The sequence below is a fragment of the Arachis ipaensis genome, chromosome B1 (genome assembly GCF_059453495.1).
Source record: "Arachis ipaensis isolate K30076 ecotype BB chromosome B1, ASM5945349v1, whole genome shotgun sequence".
Classification (NCBI taxonomy): domain Eukaryota; kingdom Viridiplantae; phylum Streptophyta; class Magnoliopsida; order Fabales; family Fabaceae; genus Arachis; species Arachis ipaensis.
The window spans coordinates 120,278,385-120,297,004 of NC_142436.1; the positions used below are offsets into that span (position 1 = coordinate 120,278,385).

The 18,620-nt window shown below is 40.1% G+C and overlaps 2 non-coding genes across 2 annotated transcripts; both read left to right on the forward strand.

Annotated features, from left to right (window-relative positions):
* Positions 1–8,348: 8,348 nt before the first annotated feature.
* On the forward strand, positions 8,349–8,452 carry LOC148578140 (small nucleolar RNA R71). The gene has a single exon (XR_015902824.1). It is a non-coding gene; the product is annotated as a small nucleolar RNA R71 (small nucleolar RNA).
* An 8,500-nt stretch (positions 8,453–16,952) lies between these two features.
* On the forward strand, positions 16,953–17,056 carry LOC148578141 (small nucleolar RNA R71). The gene has a single exon (XR_015902835.1). It is a non-coding gene; the product is annotated as a small nucleolar RNA R71 (small nucleolar RNA).
* Positions 17,057–18,620: the final 1,564 nt, after the last annotated feature.

Here is an 18,620-nt window from a genome sequence, read left to right on the forward strand (position 1 = left end):
ACCTTCAAAATTCAAAATTAATTTCCCACCCAAACCCACCCTAAATGGCCGAACTTACCCCCTCCCCTCCCTATATATAACACTCCATTCTTCCTCATTTTCACACAACACAACCCTCTTTTATTTTCTTGGCCGAAACACACCTCCCCCTGATGCGCATAAACTAGTTATGCTACGATTTAGGAAATTGCACGATCGGCAAAATTCCTTCCGGCAAGTACACCGGTTATCGTCAAGTAAAAACTCACAATAGAGTGAGGTCGAATCCCACAAGGATTGGTTGAGTGAGCAATTCGGATTAGAAGTGTGTTCTAGTTGAGCGGAATCAAGATTGAGATGAGAATTGCGGAATGTAAAAATGGCGGGAAAAGTAAATGACAAGAAATTGAAATGGCGGAATCTTAAATTGCATGAATTAAAGAGTAGAAACTAAATTGCTGAAATTAAAAGGGAATGGGGGTGATTGCATGAATTGAGTTGCAGAATGTAAAGAGAAGATGGAAATCAGAATTGGGGGATTCATTGGGTTATAGGAGATATTGAGATCTCCGAATCAAAACATGTTTATCTCTTCCTCAAGCAATGCGTTCATTGAATTTTGCTTGGCAATCTTATATGATTGGATCCCAATCCCTTGGCTCACCAATTCTCTCTAAAAATGAACAAATTCCCAATCCCTTGGTTTAAATGTTCATAAGAAGAGATGATGCTCGATCACTGATTATACCACACAGTTTCATGAACCACAATTTGGTAGGATTACATGTCACAATATCCATCCAAACCCCAATCCAATTCACTGTGAGAAAGCTTCTCTAGCATGAATCCTCCATTCCTTTCCCAAGGTTCCGAAGGATTCCAATTATGGGTAGTTTCTTTCCCAAGACAACTACCCAATGGAATTAGATCGAGAAGCTTTCTAACAAAATTCAAGAGAAAAGATTGAAGAAGAAGATAAACTATTATTGATTCATTGAATTACAATAGAGCTCCCTAACCCAATGAAAGGGGGTTTAGTGAGTCATAGCTCTGAATTCAATTACAAAGATATGAAAACTAGCTAAAAGTGAAGGTCCAGGTCCTCCCTAACTTAAATTCTATCCTATTTATACACTTTCTATATTGAGCTTCTGTTGTGTTTCTTGGGCTTTGAGGCCTCTCCCTGCTTTCCTTTTGCTTTGGGTTTATGATCCATAATCTTGATGAGGCTGCTGATCCAAATTCTGTAACATTCATTGAGCCATCTTAGTGATAATCAAATAATAATACATGACTCAACAAATTGAAATTTCAGACTCATCAATTCTTCAGGCCCAATCCCATAAACCATGATATTCAATTGGGTTTCATGCCAGAGTAAGTTTAAGTTAATGTTTGTGCTCAAAGACTAACTTAAACCGCAATATTTTTGGCCCAGAAACCTTTTCCAAGAGTGGCGTTTAAGTTGCAGTTTAAGCTTAAACTGCAGCTTAAACGCCAGACACTTCCAGTGAAGCCTTTTGTAGAAGCATGTTTAAGCTTCAGTTTAAGGTTAAACTGAAGCTTAAACGTGGAAATGGAAGAAGGCAGCCCTGGAGAGTCATGTAGTCGAACACGTTTAAGCTTCAGTTTAAGGTTAAACTGAAGCTTAAACATGGAGATAGGAAGGGCAGCCCTGGAGGTCGAACACGTTTAAGCTCCAGTTTAAGGTTAAACTGGAGCTTAAACGTGGAAGAGGAGGAAGCCATCCTGGAGGTCGAACACGTTTAAGCTCCAGTTTAAGGTTAAACTGGAGCTTAAACGTGGAAGAGGAGGAAGCCATCCTGGAGGTCGAACACGTTTAAGCTCCAGTTTAAGGTTAAACTGGAGCTTAAACGTGGAAGAGGAGAAAGGTAGCCCTGGAGGTGTCGAACACGTTTAAGCTCCAGTTTAAGGTTAAACTGGAGCTTAAACGTGGAAGGGGGGAAAGGCAGCCCTGGAGGAGAGTTCTTGGTCGAACACGTTTAAGCTCCAGTTTAAGGTCAAACTGGAGCTTAAACGTGGAATGGCTCCCTGGTGCACTTCCCACTTCTGGCGTTTAACCTCCAGTTTAAGGTTAAACTGGAGGTTAAACGTGGAACTGCCCCCCTTGGTATCCTTCTCACTTCTGGCGTTTAACCTCCAGTTTAAGGTTAAACTGGAGGTTAAACTTCAATTCCAGCATTTCTTAGCCTTCATGATTCTGGCGTTTAAGCTCCAGTTTAGGCTTAAACTGGAACTTAAACTCCACATGTGATATTCAAGCTTCCTTTATTGATTTTGTTGCTTCCTTGCTTAGCCTCTTCTTCCCTGAAATCATCCAAACAAATGCATCAAAGTCTTGCAAAATTTCATGAGAAATCTTCCATTCATAGCATTCAAGTAATATAACTAAAACTCATGGAATTTGCATCAAAATCATATTGTTTGGATGGTTCATTGCTTTGTTATTCTTTTAACCATTCTTGGTTACTTTAAGCTCAAGAAAATGCATAAAACCACTAAAACTTAACAGAAAAATACTAGTGAAACTAGCCTAAGATGCCTTGGCATCACAACACCAAACTTAATACTTGCTTGTCCCTAAGCAAGTCCTGAGTTATTTAAGAAGAAAGTATGAAACAAAAAGCAATTACATTGGCTATATTAGCAAGCATTTGAAGTTCCTCAGAAGGGTTTTATGCAGAAAGTTGCAGCATCACTTTTTCATTCTTATCAGGTAAGATTATCACTTTTTCATTGCATCCATCAAACACTGCTATGGCCTCTTGTTATTCTTATGTCCTTGGCACTTTTCTCTTCTTTGTTTTTCTTTTCTTTTTCTTAGAGCTCCTTTGCTCCTTGTTTGCTTAGTGTCATGTGTTGCACAAGCCTTTGGCATTTTCTTTTTCTTATCAGTGCACTACACATATCCACTTTAGGCATCTTAGTTCACATTTCTTCTTGAGACATTGGTGCCCAGCACCTCTTTGTGTGACTAAATGTTTTGTATTTAGGTTGCTCTTGATAATGGACTTTTGGTTGATAATCCCGGGTTAGTTAACCCAAGTTACCAAGTGTTGAAACACTCCTCAGAACCTATTCATCCAAGCATATCCTTAATACATAAACACCACAGGCATTTGTCTCAGAAGTTTGAACCATTGGTGCCTAGCTTATTTTCTCAATTTTCTTGCTTTTTGGTTGCCCTTATTTTAGTGGCTTTTTCTTCTTCTTTTTCTTTCTTTTTCATGGCCAAAGACATTTATTCATCAAGATCCATAGACAGTTTTCAATTTCTACACAAAAAATGATAATTTTACACTCTAATTCCAGTGATCTGACTAAACAATCAAGCATGCATACCACCACTTAATTCTACTTGATTTGTCACTAATTTAGCCAAGTTACTTTTGTTCAAACTTTTCTTTTATTTTTGGAAACAGAACAAGCATGGCAAGCACTTGTTTAAGAAGGTGAAGTTATATCCAAACATCTAGGCATTCACTTTATTCAAAGCAGTAAACAGACACTCATACTAAAAAAAAAACTCCACATAACACTTAAATGACTTATGATGAAAGAAAGCTCATAAAGACAATCCACCAATTATCATTTGATTATTAAGGAACAAGACCACCTCTTATTTATTGCTTGGTTCTTCTTAATTCTTGGGATCCTGCTTCTTCTTGCTTCCTGCCTCTTTTTGACCACTTGTGCTTCCTTTGTCTTTTCTTATGAGCTTTTTCCAGAATCCAGCCTTTTTCATCGTTTCTTCCACTCCTTTTTCAAGGATCATTGCCTTGTTTATTTCTCCTTCTTTCCTCCCTTTGAAATACTCATCAAAAGCTGGGAATGCTGGGTCCATCTTGTGTAGATGTTCCCCTATGTAGTTAAGCTTGATTTGCAAACTGATGTTGTAATCAGCTTGGACTGAGTATCTTGCATTTTGTAAAGTGGTGGCTTCCTTGATTGCCAAGACATTGGCATCTTGGTGTTGGCATATGTGGCTGAAGGATTCCTGTAAGTGTAAATTCTGTTCCCTTTGCAGATCGAAGAATCTTGATTCAAAGTTCCTTTGCATATCCATCATTTTTAGGTGAAAGTCCTCTTGTCTCTCCTGAGACCTCATGTATTGTTGAGACATTCCTTCCATGATTTCCTGCATTCTGCTCATATCCATGGGGTCTCTGGGAATTTGTTGTCTTCTTTCTGGAATTGCTTGCTCTTCTTGCTCTTCTTCTCTGTCTTCTCCTTCCTGTCCTTCTTGTTCTGCTTCTTGCTCGGCTTCCACTTGTTGCCCTTCTTCATTTCTTCTTCTTGTATGTCTTGGAGGAGTTGGGCCAAGAGTCATTCTGTACGCAGTTATGGCCAATCCAGGATATAGCCAATTAGGTCTTTCATCCTCAAGTGGTACTTGGGCATCGATGCATAGTCTAATGATGGTGCTAGGGAAGTGGAGCCAGGATTCAGGGTCACTTTTCTCACTAAACTCTTGTATCTGTTCAGCAATGAGTTTATGAACTTTGATCTCCCCTCCCACCATAATGCAATGTAGCAAGATGGCTCTTTTAGGGACTATTTCTGAAGAGTTTGCAGTGGGTAGGATGGATCTCCTAACTATTGCATACCACCCTTTAGCTTCAGGTGTTAGGTCTCCCCTTCTCAAGACTCTTGGAGCCCCTCTTGTTTTTCTCACCCATTCAGCTCTGATGGCACAAAGATCTTCAGCAATAGTCGTGTAGTCAGGTTCTCCTATCATCCTTTCCTCATAACTCGCTTGGCTGAAATGTATGTTTTTCAGGCCAAGAGTTTTCATGATTGCCTTGGGGCTGAAGTCAACTTCCACCCCTCTCACATAGCTTTTGTATGTGGGTTTCTTGGTTGAGTCTTCCCTCACTGCATTTGCATAGAACTCTTTCACCAAGTTGATGTTGATTTTTGTGATTGGCTTAGTCAGGAGCTCCCACTTCCTCTTTTTGATCTTCTCCCAAACACCTGGGAACTCATCCTTTTCAAGGTCAAAGGGAACTTCAGCTAGTACCCTTTTAGGTCTCATCCATTCGGCTTGAATCTCATGGAAAACTGATTTGTATCTCCTTGCATCGAATTCCCTGTTCTCCTCCATTGGTTGCTTGTCTTTTCTTCTTTTGTGGCTAGATGAAGCTGCCATTGGTTCTTTAGTTTTGGGGTAAGTGACAAGCTAAAGTTGACAAGGTGAAGCAAGAAGTGTTGTTGGAAGTGTGGTGAGGTTGTTTTCGGCAAAAGATAGTTATGCTATGATGAAAGAAAATGTGCATGAAGGAGATTTGGTGGTGTAGAGCTCGTTCCTCAAGTGGTTCTTTATAGTGCCTGTAGGTGAAAAATGGACGGCTAGGGTGGTTTGTGAAGGGTGGCTTGATGGTAAATATATGAATTAGGGAGAAGGACGAATTGCTTTTCATTTTCTTGGAAGTATTCTGGGTGCATTAGGTTGTACATGTAGCTATCTTTTCTTGCAGAACTTCCTTTTCCCATGTGTTAGTTTCAAAGACTTGTGAACTTCCTTTTTGACCAAGCACCGTACCTCCCTTTGTCTTTTTCCTCCATTTTTGTCTTTTCTTTTGTACCTGCACAAACAAACAAGTTTGCTATCATTTTTCGGTCCATGTGAATTATGAATAGTACTTGCACATGTAAATCAATGATTGTCTTTATTAGCTTATAGCCGTGACTTCTATATGTATGCACACTTATTATTTGGACACCAAACTTAGTGTTTGGTCAAGTCTCCTGATGACATGAAATCCATATTAGTTGTCCTTAATGAATGTGCTTAATTCTAATAAATCATAGTCACCTTGGCTCTTTGATTCTAAACAAATTTACTACCCTAAGTAATTGAAACCAAAGCATTAAAACATGCGAATGGTATACTTGTCATGAATTTCAAAATCCAGAGGAACTTCGTGTTTTTCATGAACCGTGTTCAAAGAGGAACACCAAACTTAATCTTTGGTTGTGCACTAAAAATTGAATGCATTTTGAATAAAATTTGGGGTGCCTTCAGGCACACCAAACTTAGAGACAAATTGCATTTTACATGCAATGTTTAGTGCACTCTTTCAGCAGTTGTCCTGAGGATTCAAGTTCATGCATAAGAAACCATGCTTTATTAGATGCACAACAAAACAAAAAAAGTAAGGATATTAAAACATGGGTTGCCTCCCATGAAGCGCTTCTTTAACGTCACTAGCTTGACGGTTGTCCCTTGTTAGGGTGGATTGTAGTGCTTGACGTCTTCTCCTTTCACTATGAAAACGTCCCCACTTGATTCATTCATGACCTCTAAATGTTCCATAGAAAGAACTTTCCTGATTGTGAACACTTGAGGGAGCTGGGAAGGAATGGTTTTGAGGCCAGGTGGGATTGGCAGATAATGACTTGATTTCACGTTATCTCCCGGAGAAAAACCTTCAGTGGGAATTTTCTTGTTTCTCCACCCTCTTGGCAATCTCCCTATCACTCTTCCCTTTCTCTTGAGGATTTCTTCATTGACCCTTATGTCAGGAGGATCCTTCTGATCTGTTTCCATTGATTCTTGTGGCTTTAACTCTTGCAACTCTTGTTTGCCTTCCAAGGACTGTTTTAGAGTTTCAGCTGCTGGATTACTTTCCTCCAAACACAGATGGCTACTATCATCCTTAGGCTTTTCAGGTTCTGGTTCAGGCTCAGATGCAGGTTTGAAAACTTTGAAAATGAGCTGTTCATCATGTATTCTCAGAATTAGCTCTCCTTGTTCTACATCTATGAGCGCTCTAGTAGTGGCTAGAAATGGTCTGCCCAGAATGATAGGGTGTAAGTAGCTTTCCTCCATGTCCACAATGACAAAGTCTGTGGGGAAGTAATAATCCCCCACTTTCACCAGCACATTTTCAACTACCCCTTCAGCTTGCTTCTGAGTTTTGTCAGCCAGTTGTATGATTACATCAGTGGATCTCACCTCATTCAGTTGTAGCCTCTTCATAAGAGTTAGAGGCATCACATTTATGCTAGCTCCTAGATCACAGAATCCTCTGTCAATTTTTGTTTCCCCTATGATGCAAGGGATATGAAAACTTCCTGGGTCCGTTTTCTTAGAGAGTGTGTCCTTCTTGATGAGAGCACTGCATTCTTTGTTCATTGTTACCGTTTGTCCTCCCTTCAAAACTCTTTTCTTGCTTAACAATTCCTTTAAATACTTGATGTGTGTAGGCATTTGATGGAGAATCTCAAGAAAGGGACTATTGACATGGAGAGAGTTAAATGTCTCTAAAAACCTTGAATAGGTTTTCCCTTTTTCACCTCCTCCTAACCTCTGAGGAAATGGTGCTTTTGGTTGGTATATTTCTAGCATGCCTTTTTGCAGTTCCTTGGCTTGCTCAGTTCCACTTTCCTGCTTAACTTCTTCCACACCTTCCTTCAAGATTTCTGGCTCCTGCTCTGAGGGCCTGATTCCTTCTTCTTCTGAAACTTCCTTCAATATGGTGATGGCCTTGCATTCTTCCCATCTCACTCTCTTTTGTTCCCCTTTAGGATTCTTTTCTGTGTCACTAGGGAACACTGCAGTTGATTTGACGGCCTGTTGAGATAGCTCTCCTACTTGAGACTCCATCCTCTTGAGTTTTTCACCATGGTTTCTTAAGATAGCTCTCACATCATCCCTGAAGCTTTTCAATTCGGTTATGTCTTGACTCATGGTTGCCATCATTCCTTCTATCCGGTTTAATTGATCTTGAAATTGTTGGTTCGGATTAAGTTGGGTAGGTTGATTATTTTGGCTATGATATGATGGTTGGGGGTAAGTGTTTTGTGTGGCTTGGTATGATCTTTGGTTGGAGTTTTGGTATGTGGAATTGTTATGTTGGTTGTGGTTGTAAGGTTTGTGGTTTTGTGGTTGGGTTTGTTGGTTCCCCCACCCAAAGTTTGGGTGATTTTTCCATCCTGGGTTGTAAGTGTTGGAGTGTGGATCATATGATTGCCTTTGTTGGTTTCCCACATAGTTGGCCTCTTCCCAATCACCTCCTTCAATGCTTACTTCCTCTTGATCTTGTGTGTGTATTGCAGCCACTTGCTTTGTTTCTAATTGCCTGGTAAGCTCTGCTAGTTGCTTGGCAAACACCTTGTTTTGGGCTAGAATTGTATCAACATGGTTCAGCTCCATGACTCCCTTAGTGTTGTGCCTTTCTGATGCATAGTAGTACTCATTCTCAGCCACTGTCTCAATCACTTCAATGGCCTCTTCCACAGTCTTTTTCCTGTTCAATGAACCTCCTGATGAATGGTCTACAGCCTTCCTTGATTCATAAGAGAGTCCATCATAGAAAATATGCAATTGCACCCAATCATGGAACATGTCTGGTGGGCATTTCCTTGTCAAATCCTTGAATCTCTCCCATGCCTCGTAGAGAGTTTCACCATCTTGTTGTCTAAAAGTTTGAACCTCAGATCGAAGCCTATTGACCTTTTGTGGGGGGTAGAAACGTGCCAGAAACTTGCTTTCCACCTCATCCCATGTTGTTAGACTCCCCCTTGGGAATGATTCCAGCCACTTAGCTGCTTTGTCCCTAAGTGAGAATGGGAACAAAAGCAGTTTATAGGCATCTTCCTGGACTCCATTGGACTTCACAGTGTCACAAATTCTCAGGAATTTTGTGAGATGTTGGTTGGGATCTTCATTAGCACTTCCACCAAATGAACAATGATTCTCCACAAGTGATATTAGCTGTGGTTTGAGCTCGAAATTGTTGGCCTGAATGGGTGGTTTCTGGATGCTGCTACCACAATTCCCAGAGGTTGGGTTTATGTATGAACTAAGAACCCTCCTCTTAGGAATGGCATTGTTTCCATCAGCTCTCTCATGGTTGTGAACTTCTCTATCCATGTTGAGATCTAAAGCTTCCTCAAAATTGTCCTCAGATTCTCCTTCAGATTCCTCTTCTCCCACTACTCTCTTCCCTCTTGCTTCCCTTCTAAGTCTATGAAGGGTCCTCTCTGGTTCGGTATATGGAGGAGTTGATGTCTCTCCTCTCCTACCTGTCATACAAGAACACAGCACAGGCAACAAACAAGTGAAATACTCTTGGTTAATGGAAGAGTATGGTTAGAGCAATTGAGGAATTAATTCAAACAGTTAGTGAGTCAGTGAGTTAGTTGCTTGAATTTAAAGGCATAAAGAAAGAAAGCATGTAACCGAGTGCAGAAATTAAAATTCAACAAATAACTTGTACTGAATTATTCAAAACAGAAAAAAAATGCTCAATCTAGTTAACTTCCAATTTGAGAATTGTCAATCGAAAACCAATCCCCGGCAACGGCGCCATAAACTTGATGCGCATAAACTAGTTATGCTACAATTTAGGAATTTTGCCGATCGTGCAATTTCCTAAATCGTAGCATATCAAGTTTATGCACATCAAGTTTATGTAGGGGGGTTAGTGAGCTCTATTGTAATTCAATGAATCAATAATAGTTTATCTTCTTCTTCAATCTTTTCTCTTGAATTTTGTTAGAAAGCTTCTCGATCTAATTCCATTGGGTAGTTGTCTTGGGAAAGAAACTACCCATAATTGGAATCCTTCGGAACCTTGGGAAAGGAATGGAGGATTCATGCTAGAGAAGCTTTCTCACAGTGAATTGGATTGGGGTTTGGATGGATATTGTGACATGTAATCCTACCAAATTGTGGTTCATGAAACTGTGTGGTATAATCAGTGATCGAGCATCATCTCTTCTTATGAACATTTAAACCAAGGGATTGGGAATTTGTTCATTTTTAGAGAGAATTGGTGAGCCAAGGGATTGGGATCCAATCATATAAGATTGCCAAGCAAAATTCAATGAACGCATTGCTTGAGGAAGAGATAAACATGTTTTGATTCGGAGATCTCAATATCTCCTATAACCCAATGAATCCCCCAATTCTGATTTCCATCTTCTCTTTACATTCTGCAACTCAATTCATGCAATCACCCCCATTCCCTTTTAATTTCAGCAATTTAGTTTCTGCTCTTTAATTCATGCAATTTAAGATTCCGCCATTTCAATTTCTTGTCATTTACTTTTCCCGCCATTTTTACATTCCGCAATTCTCATCTCAATCTTGATTCCGCTCAACTAGAACACACTTCTAATCCGAATTGCTCACTCAACCAATCCTTGTGGGATTCGACCTCACTCTATTGTGAGTTTTTACTTGACGATAAACGGTGCACTTGCCGGAAGGAATTTTGCCGATCGTGCAATTTCCTAAATCGTAGCATAACTGGAGGTCGAACACGTTTAAGCTCCAGTTTAAGGTTAAACTGGAGCTTAAACGTGGAAGAGGAGGAAGCCATCCTGGAGGTCGAACACGTTTAAGCTCCAGTTTAAGGTTAAACTGGAGCTTAAACGTGGAAGAGGAGGAAGCCATCCTGGAGGTCGAACACGTTTAAGCTCCAGTTTAAGGTTAAACTGGAGCTTAAACGTGGAAGAGGAGAAAGGTAGCCCTGGAGGTGTCGAACACGTTTAAGCTCCAGTTTAAGGTTAAACTGGAGCTTAAACGTGGAAGGGGGGAAAGGCAGCCCTGGAGGAGAGTTCTTGGTCGAACACGTTTAAGCTCCAGTTTAAGGTCAAACTGGAGCTTAAACGTGGAATGGCTCCCTGGTGCACTTCCCACTTCTGGCGTTTAACCTCCAGTTTAAGGTTAAACTGGAGGTTAAACGTGGAACTGCCCCCCTTGGTATCCTTCTCACTTCTGGCGTTTAACCTCCAGTTTAAGGTTAAACTGGAGGTTAAACTTCAATTCCAGCATTTCTTAGCCTTCATGATTCTGGCGTTTAAGCTCCAGTTTAGGCTTAAACTGGAACTTAAACTCCACATGTGATATTCAAGCTTCCTTTATTGATTTTGTTGCTTCCTTGCTTAGCCTCTTCTTCCCTGAAATCATCCAAACAAATGCATCAAAGTCTTGCAAAATTTCATGAGAAATCTTCCATTCATAGCATTCAAGTAATATAACTAAAACTCATGGAATTTGCATCAAAATCATATTGTTTGGATGGTTCATTGCTTTGTTATTCTTTTAACCATTCTTGGTTACTTTAAGCTCAAGAAAATGCATAAAACCACTAAAACTTAACAGAAAAATACTAGTGAAACTAGCCTAAGATGCCTTGGCATCACAACACCAAACTTAATACTTGCTTGTCCCTAAGCAAGTCCTGAGTTATTTAAGAAGAAAGTATGAAACAAAAAGCAATTACATTGGCTATATTAGCAAGCATTTGAAGTTCCTCAGAAGGGTTTTATGCAGAAAGTTGCAGCATCACTTTTTCATTCTTATCAGGTAAGATTATCACTTTTTCATTGCATCCATCAAACACTGCTATGGCCTCTTGTTATTCTTATGTCCTTGGCACTTTTCTCTTCTTTGTTTTTCTTTTCTTTTTCTTAGAGCTCCTTTGCTCCTTGTTTGCTTAGTGTCATGTGTTGCACAAGCCTTTGGCATTTTCTTTTTCTTATCAGTGCACTACACATATCCACTTTAGGCATCTTAGTTCACATTTCTTCTTGAGACATTGGTGCCCAGCACCTCTTTGTGTGACTAAATGTTTTGTATTTAGGTTGCTCTTGATAATGGACTTTTGGTTGATAATCCCGGGTTAGTTAACCCAAGTTACCAAGTGTTGAAACACTCCTCAGAACCTATTCATCCAAGCATATCCTTAATACATAAACACCACAGGCATTTGTCTCAGAAGTTCGAACCATTGGTGCCTAGCTTATTTTCTCAATTTTCTTGCTTTTTGGTTGCCCTTATTTTAGTGGCTTTTTCTTCTTCTTTTTCTTTCTTTTTCATGGCCAAAGACATTTATTCATCAAGATCCATAGACAGTTTTCAATTTCTACACAAAAAATGATAATTTTACACTCTAATTCCAGTGATCTGACTAAACAATCAAGCATGCATACCACCACTTAATTCTACTTGATTTGTCACTAATTTAGCCAAGTTACTTTTGTTCAAACTTTTCTTTTATTTTTGGAAACAGAACAAGCATGGCAAGCACTTGTTTAAGAAGGTGAAGTTATATCCAAACATCTAGGCATTCACTTTATTCAAAGCAGTAAACAGACACTCATACTAAAAAAAAAACTCCACATAACACTTAAATGACTTATGATGAAAGAAAGCTCATAAAGACAATCCACCAATTATCATTTGATTATTAAGGAACAAGACCACCTCTTATTTATTGCTTGGTTCTTCTTAATTCTTGGGATCCTGCTTCTTCTTGCTTCCTGCCTCTTTTTGACCACTTGTGCTTCCTTTGTCTTTTCTTATGAGCTTTTTCCAGAATCCAGCCTTTTTCATCGTTTCTTCCACTCCTTTTTCAAGGATCATTGCCTTGTTTATTTCTCCTTCTTTCCTCCCTTTGAAATACTCATCAAAAGCTGGGAATGCTGGGTCCATCTTGTGTAGATGTTCCCCTATGTAGTTAAGCTTGATTTGCAAACTGATGTTGTAATCAGCTTGGACTGAGTATCTTGCATTCTGTAAAGTGGTGGCTTCCTTGATTGCCAAGACATTGGCATCTTGGTGTTGGCATATGTGGCTGAAGGATTCCTGTAAGTGTAAATTCTGTTCCCTTTGCAGATCGAAGAATCTTGATTCAAAGTTCCTTTGCATATCCATCATTTTTAGGTGAAAGTCCTCTTGTCTCTCCTGAGACCTCATGTATTGTTGAGACATTCCTTCCATGATTTCCTGCATTCTGCTCATATCCATGGGGTCTCTGGGAATTTGTTGTCTTCTTTCTGGAATTGCTTGCTCTTCTTGCTCTTCTTCTCTGTCTTCTCCTTCCTGTCCTTCTTGTTCTGCTTCTTGCTCGGCTTCCACTTGTTGCCCTTCTTCATTTCTTCTTCTTGTATGTCTTGGAGGAGTTGGGCCAAGAGTCATTCTGTACGCAGTTATGGCCAATCCAGGATATAGCCAATTAGGTCTTTCATCCTCAAGTGGTACTTGGGCATCGATGCATAGTCTAATGATGGTGCTAGGGAAGTGGAGCCAGGATTCAGGGTCACTTTTCTCACTAAACTCTTGTATCTGTTCAGCAATGAGTTTATGAACTTTGATCTCCCCTCCCACCATAATGCAATGTAGCAAGATGGCTCTTTTAGGGACTATTTCTGAAGAGTTTGCAGTGGGTAGGATGGATCTCCTAACTATTGCATACCACCCTTTAGCTTCAGGTGTTAGGTCTCCCCTTCTCAAGACTCTTGGAGCCCCTCTTGTTTTTCTCACCCATTCAGCTCTGATGGCACAAAGATCTTCAGCAATAGTCGTGTAGTCAGGTTCTCCTATCATCCTTTCCTCATAACTCGCTTGGCTGAAATGTATGTTTTTCAGGCCAAGAGTTTTCATGATTGCCTTGGGGCTGAAGTCAACTTCCACCCCTCTCACATAGCTTTTGTATGTGGGTTTCTTGGTTGAGTCTTCCCTCACTGCATTTGCATAGAACTCTTTCACCAAGTTGATGTTGATTTTTGTGATTGGCTTAGTCAGGAGCTCCCACTTCCTCTTTTTGATCTTCTCCCAAACACCTGGGAACTCATCCTTTTCAAGGTCAAAGGGAACTTCAGCTAGTACCCTTTTAGGTCTCATCCATTCGGCTTGAATCTCATGGAAAACTGATTTGTATCTCCTTGCATCGAATTCCCTGTTCTCCTCCATTGGTTGCTTGTCTTTTCTTCTTTTGTGGCTAGATGAAGCTGCCATTGGTTCTTTAGTTTTGGGGTAAGTGACAAGCTAAAGTTGACAAGGTGAAGCAAGAAGTGTTGTTGGAAGTGTGGTGAGGTTGTTTTCGGCAAAAGATAGTTATGCTATGATGAAAGAAAATGTGCATGAAGGAGATTTGGTGGTGTAGAGCTCGTTCCTCAAGTGGTTCTTTATAGTGCCTGTAGGTGAAAAATGGACGGCTAGGGTGGTTTGTGAAGGGTGGCTTGATGGTAAATATATGAATTAGGGAGAAGGACGAATTGCTTTTCATTTTCTTGGAAGTATTCTGGGTGCATTAGGTTGTACATGTAGCTATCTTTTCTTGCAGAACTTCCTTTTCCCATGTGTTAGTTTCAAAGACTTGTGAACTTCCTTTTTGACCAAGCACCGTACCTCCCTTTGTCTTTTTCCTCCATTTTTGTCTTTTCTTTTGTACCTGCACAAACAAACAAGTTTGCTATCATTTTTCGGTCCATGTGAATTATGAATAGTACTTGCACATGTAAATCAATGATTGTCTTTATTAGCTTATAGCCGTGACTTCTATATGTATGCACACTTATTATTTGGACACCAAACTTAGTGTTTGGTCAAGTCTCCTGATGACATGAAATCCATATTAGTTGTCCTTAATGAATGTGCTTAATTCTAATAAATCATAGTCACCTTGGCTCTTTGATTCTAAACAAATTTACTACCCTAAGTAATTGAAATCAAAGCATTAAAACATGCGAATGGTATACTTGTCATGAATTTCAAAATCCAGAGGAACTTCGTGTTTTTCATGAACCGTGTTCAAAGAGGAACACCAAACTTAATCTTTGGTTGTGCACTAAAAATTGAATGCATTTTGAATAAAATTTGGGGTGCCTTCAGGCACACCAAACTTAGAGACAAATTGCATTTTACATGCAATGTTTAGTGCACTCTTTCAGCAGTTGTCCTGAGGATTCAAGTTCATGCATAAGAAACCATGCTTTATTAGATGCACAACAAAACAAAAAAAGTAAGGATATTAAAACATGGGTTGCCTCCCATGAAGCGCTTCTTTAACGTCACTAGCTTGACGGTTGTCCCTTGTTAGGGTGGATTGTAGTGCTTGACGTCTTCTCCTTTCACTATGAAAACGTCCCCACTTGATTCATTCATGACCTCTAAATGTTCCATAGAAAGAACTTTCCTGATTGTGAACACTTGAGGGAGCTGGGAAGGAATGGTTTTGAGGCCAGGTGGGATTGGCAGATAATGACTTGATATCACGTTATCTCCCGGAGAAAAACCTTCAGTGGGAATTTTCTTGTTTCTCCACCCTCTTGGCAATCTCCCTATCACTCTTCCCTTTCTCTTGAGGATTTCTTCATTGACCCTTATGTCAGGAGGATCCTTCTGATCTGTTTCCATTGATTCTTGTGGCTTTAACTCTTGCAACTCTTGTTTGCCTTCCAAGGACTGTTTTAGAGTTTCAGCTGCTGGATTACTTTCCTCCAAACACAGATGGCTACTATCATCCTTAGGCTTTTCAGGTTCTGGTTCAGGCTCAGATGCAGGTTTGAAAACTTTGAAAATGAGCTGTTCATCATGTATTCTCAGAATTAGCTCTCCTTGTTCTACATCTATGAGCGCTCTAGTAGTGGCTAGAAATGGTCTGCCCAGAATGATAGGGTGTAAGTAGCTTTCCTCCATGTCCACAATGACAAAGTCTGTGGGGAAGTAATAATCCCCCACTTTCACCAGCACATTTTCAACTACCCCTTCAGCTTGCTTCTGAGTTTTGTCAGCCAGTTGTATGATTACATCAGTGGATCTCACCTCATTCAGTTGTAGCCTCTTCATAAGAGTTAGAGGCATCACATTTATGCTAGCTCCTAGATCACAGAATCCTCTGTCAATTTTTGTTTCCCCTATGATGCAAGGGATATGAAAACTTCCTGGGTCCGTTTTCTTAGAGAGTGTGTCCTTCTTGATGAGAGCACTGCATTCTTTGTTCATTGTTACCGTTTGTCCTCCCTTCAAAACTCTTTTCTTGCTTAACAATTCCTTTAAATACTTGATGTGTGTAGGCATTTGATGGAGAATCTCAAGAAAGGGACTATTGACATGGAGAGAGTTAAATGTCTCTAAAAACCTTGAATAGGTTTTCCCTTTTTCACCTCCTCCTAACCTCTGAGGAAATGGTGCTTTTGGTTGGTATATTTCTAGCATGCCTTTTTGCAGTTCCTTGGCTTGCTCAGTTCCACTTTCCTGCTTAACTTCTTCCACACCTTCCTTCAAGATTTCTGGCTCCTGCTCTGAGGGCCTGATTCCTTCTTCTTCTGAAACTTCCTTCAATATGGTGATGGCCTTGCATTCTTCCCATCTCACTCTCTTTTGTTCCCCTTTAGGATTCTTTTCTGTGTCACTAGGGAACACTGCAGTTGATTTGACGGCCTGTTGAGATAGCTCTCCTACTTGAGACTCCATCCTCTTGAGTTTTTCACCATGGTTTCTTAAGGTAGCTCTCACATCATCCCTGAAGCTTTTCAATTCGGTTATGTCTTGACTCATGGTTGCCATCATTCCTTCTATCCGGTTTAATTGATCTTGAAATTGTTGGTTCGGATTAAGTTGGGTAGGTTGATTATTTTGGCTATGATATGATGGTTGGGGGTAAGTGTTTTGTGTGGCTTGGTATGATCTTTGGTTGGAGTTTTGGTATGTGGAATTGTTATGTTGGTTGTGGTTGTAAGGTTTGTGGTTTTGTGGTTGGGTTTGTTGGTTCCCCCACCCAAAGTTTGGGTGATTTTTCCATCCTGGGTTGTAAGTGTTGGAGTGTGGATCATATGATTGCCTTTGTTGGTTTTCCACATAGTTGGCCTCTTCCCAATCACCTCCTTCAATGCTTACTTCCTCTTGATCTTGTGTGTGTATTGCAGCCACTTGCTTTGTTTCTAATTGCCTGGTAAGCTCTGCTAGTTGCTTGGCAAACACCTTGTTTTGGGCTAGAATTGTATCAACATGGTTCAGCTCCATGACTCCCTTAGTGTTGTGCCTTTCTGATGCATAGTAGTACTCATTCTCAGCCACTGTCTCAATCACTTCAATGGCCTCTTCCACAGTCTTTTTCCTGTTCAATGAACCTCCTGATGAATGGTCTACAGCCTTCCTTGATTCATAAGAGAGTCCATCATAGAAAATATGCAATTGCACCCAATCATGGAACATGTCTGGTGGGCATTTCCTTGTCAAATCCTTGAATCTCTCCCATGCCTCGTAGAGAGTTTCACCATCTTGTTGTCTAAAAGTTTGAACCTCAGATCGAAGCCTATTGACCTTTTGTGGGGGGTAGAAACGTGCCAGAAACTTGCTTTCCACCTCATCCCATGTTGTTAGACTCCCCCTTGGGAATGATTCCAGCCACTTAGCTGCTTTGTCCCTAAGTGAGAATGGGAACAAAAGCAGTTTATAGGCATCTTCCTGGACTCCATTGGACTTCACAGTGTCACAAATTCTCAGGAATTTTGTGAGATGTTGGTTGGGATCTTCATTAGCACTTCCACCAAATGAACAATGATTCTCCACAAGTGATATTAGCTGTGGTTTGAGCTCGAAATTGTTGGCCTGAATGGGTGGTTTCTGGATGCTGCTACCACAATTCCCAGAGGTTGGGTTTATGTATGAACTAAGAACCCTCCTCTTAGGAATGGCATTGTTTCCATCAGCTCTCTCATGGTTGTGAACTTCTCTATCCATGTTGAGATCTAAAGCTTCCTCAAAATTGTCCTCAGATTCTCCTTCAGATTCCTCTTCTCCCACTACTCTCTTCCCTCTTGCTTCCCTTCTAAGTCTATGAAGGGTCCTCTCTGGTTCGGTATATGGAGGAGTTGATGTCTCTCCTCTCCTACCTGTCATACAAGAACACAGCACAGGCAACAAACAAGTGAAATACTCTTGGTTAATGGAAGAGTATGGTTAGAGCAATTGAGGAATTAATTCAAACAGTTAGTGAGTCAGTGAGTTAGTTGCTTGAATTTAAAGGCATAAAGAAAGAAAGCATGTAACCGAGTGCAGAAATTAAAATTCAACAAATAACTTGTACTGAATTATTCAAAACAGAAAAAAAATGCTCAATCTAGTTAACTTCCAATTTGAGAATTGTCAATCGAAAACCAATCCCCGGCAACGGCGCCATAAACTTGATGCGCATAAACTAGTTATGCTACGATTTAGGAATTTTGCCGATCGTGCAATTTCCTAAATCGTAGCATATCAAGTTTATGCACATCAAGTTTATGTAGGGGGTTTAGTGAGCTCTATTGTAATTCAATGAATCAATAATAGTTTATCTTCTTCTTCAATCTTTTCTCTTGAATTTTGTTAGAAAGCTTCTCGATCTAATTCCATTGGGTAGTTGTCTTGGGAAAGAAACTACCCATAATTGGAATCCTTCGGAACCTTGGGAAAGGAATGGAGGATTCATGCTAGAGAAGCTTTCTCACAGTGAATTGGATTGGGGTTTGGATGGATATTGTGACATGTAATCCTACCAAATTGTGGTTCATGAAACTGTGTGGTATAATCAGTGATCGAGCATCATCTCTTCTTATGAACATTTAAACCAAATTGGGAATTTGTTCATTTTTAGAGAGAATTGGTGAGCCAAGGGATTGGGATCCAATCATATAAGATTGCCAAGCAAAATTCAATGAACGCATTGCTTGAGGAAGAGATAAACATGTTTTGATTCGGAGATCTCAATATCTCCTATAACCCAATGAATCCCCCAATTCTGATTTCCATCTTCTCTTTACATTCTGCAACTCAATTCATGCAATCACCCCCATTCCCTTTTAATTTCAGCAATTTAGTTTCTGCTCTTTAATTCATGCAA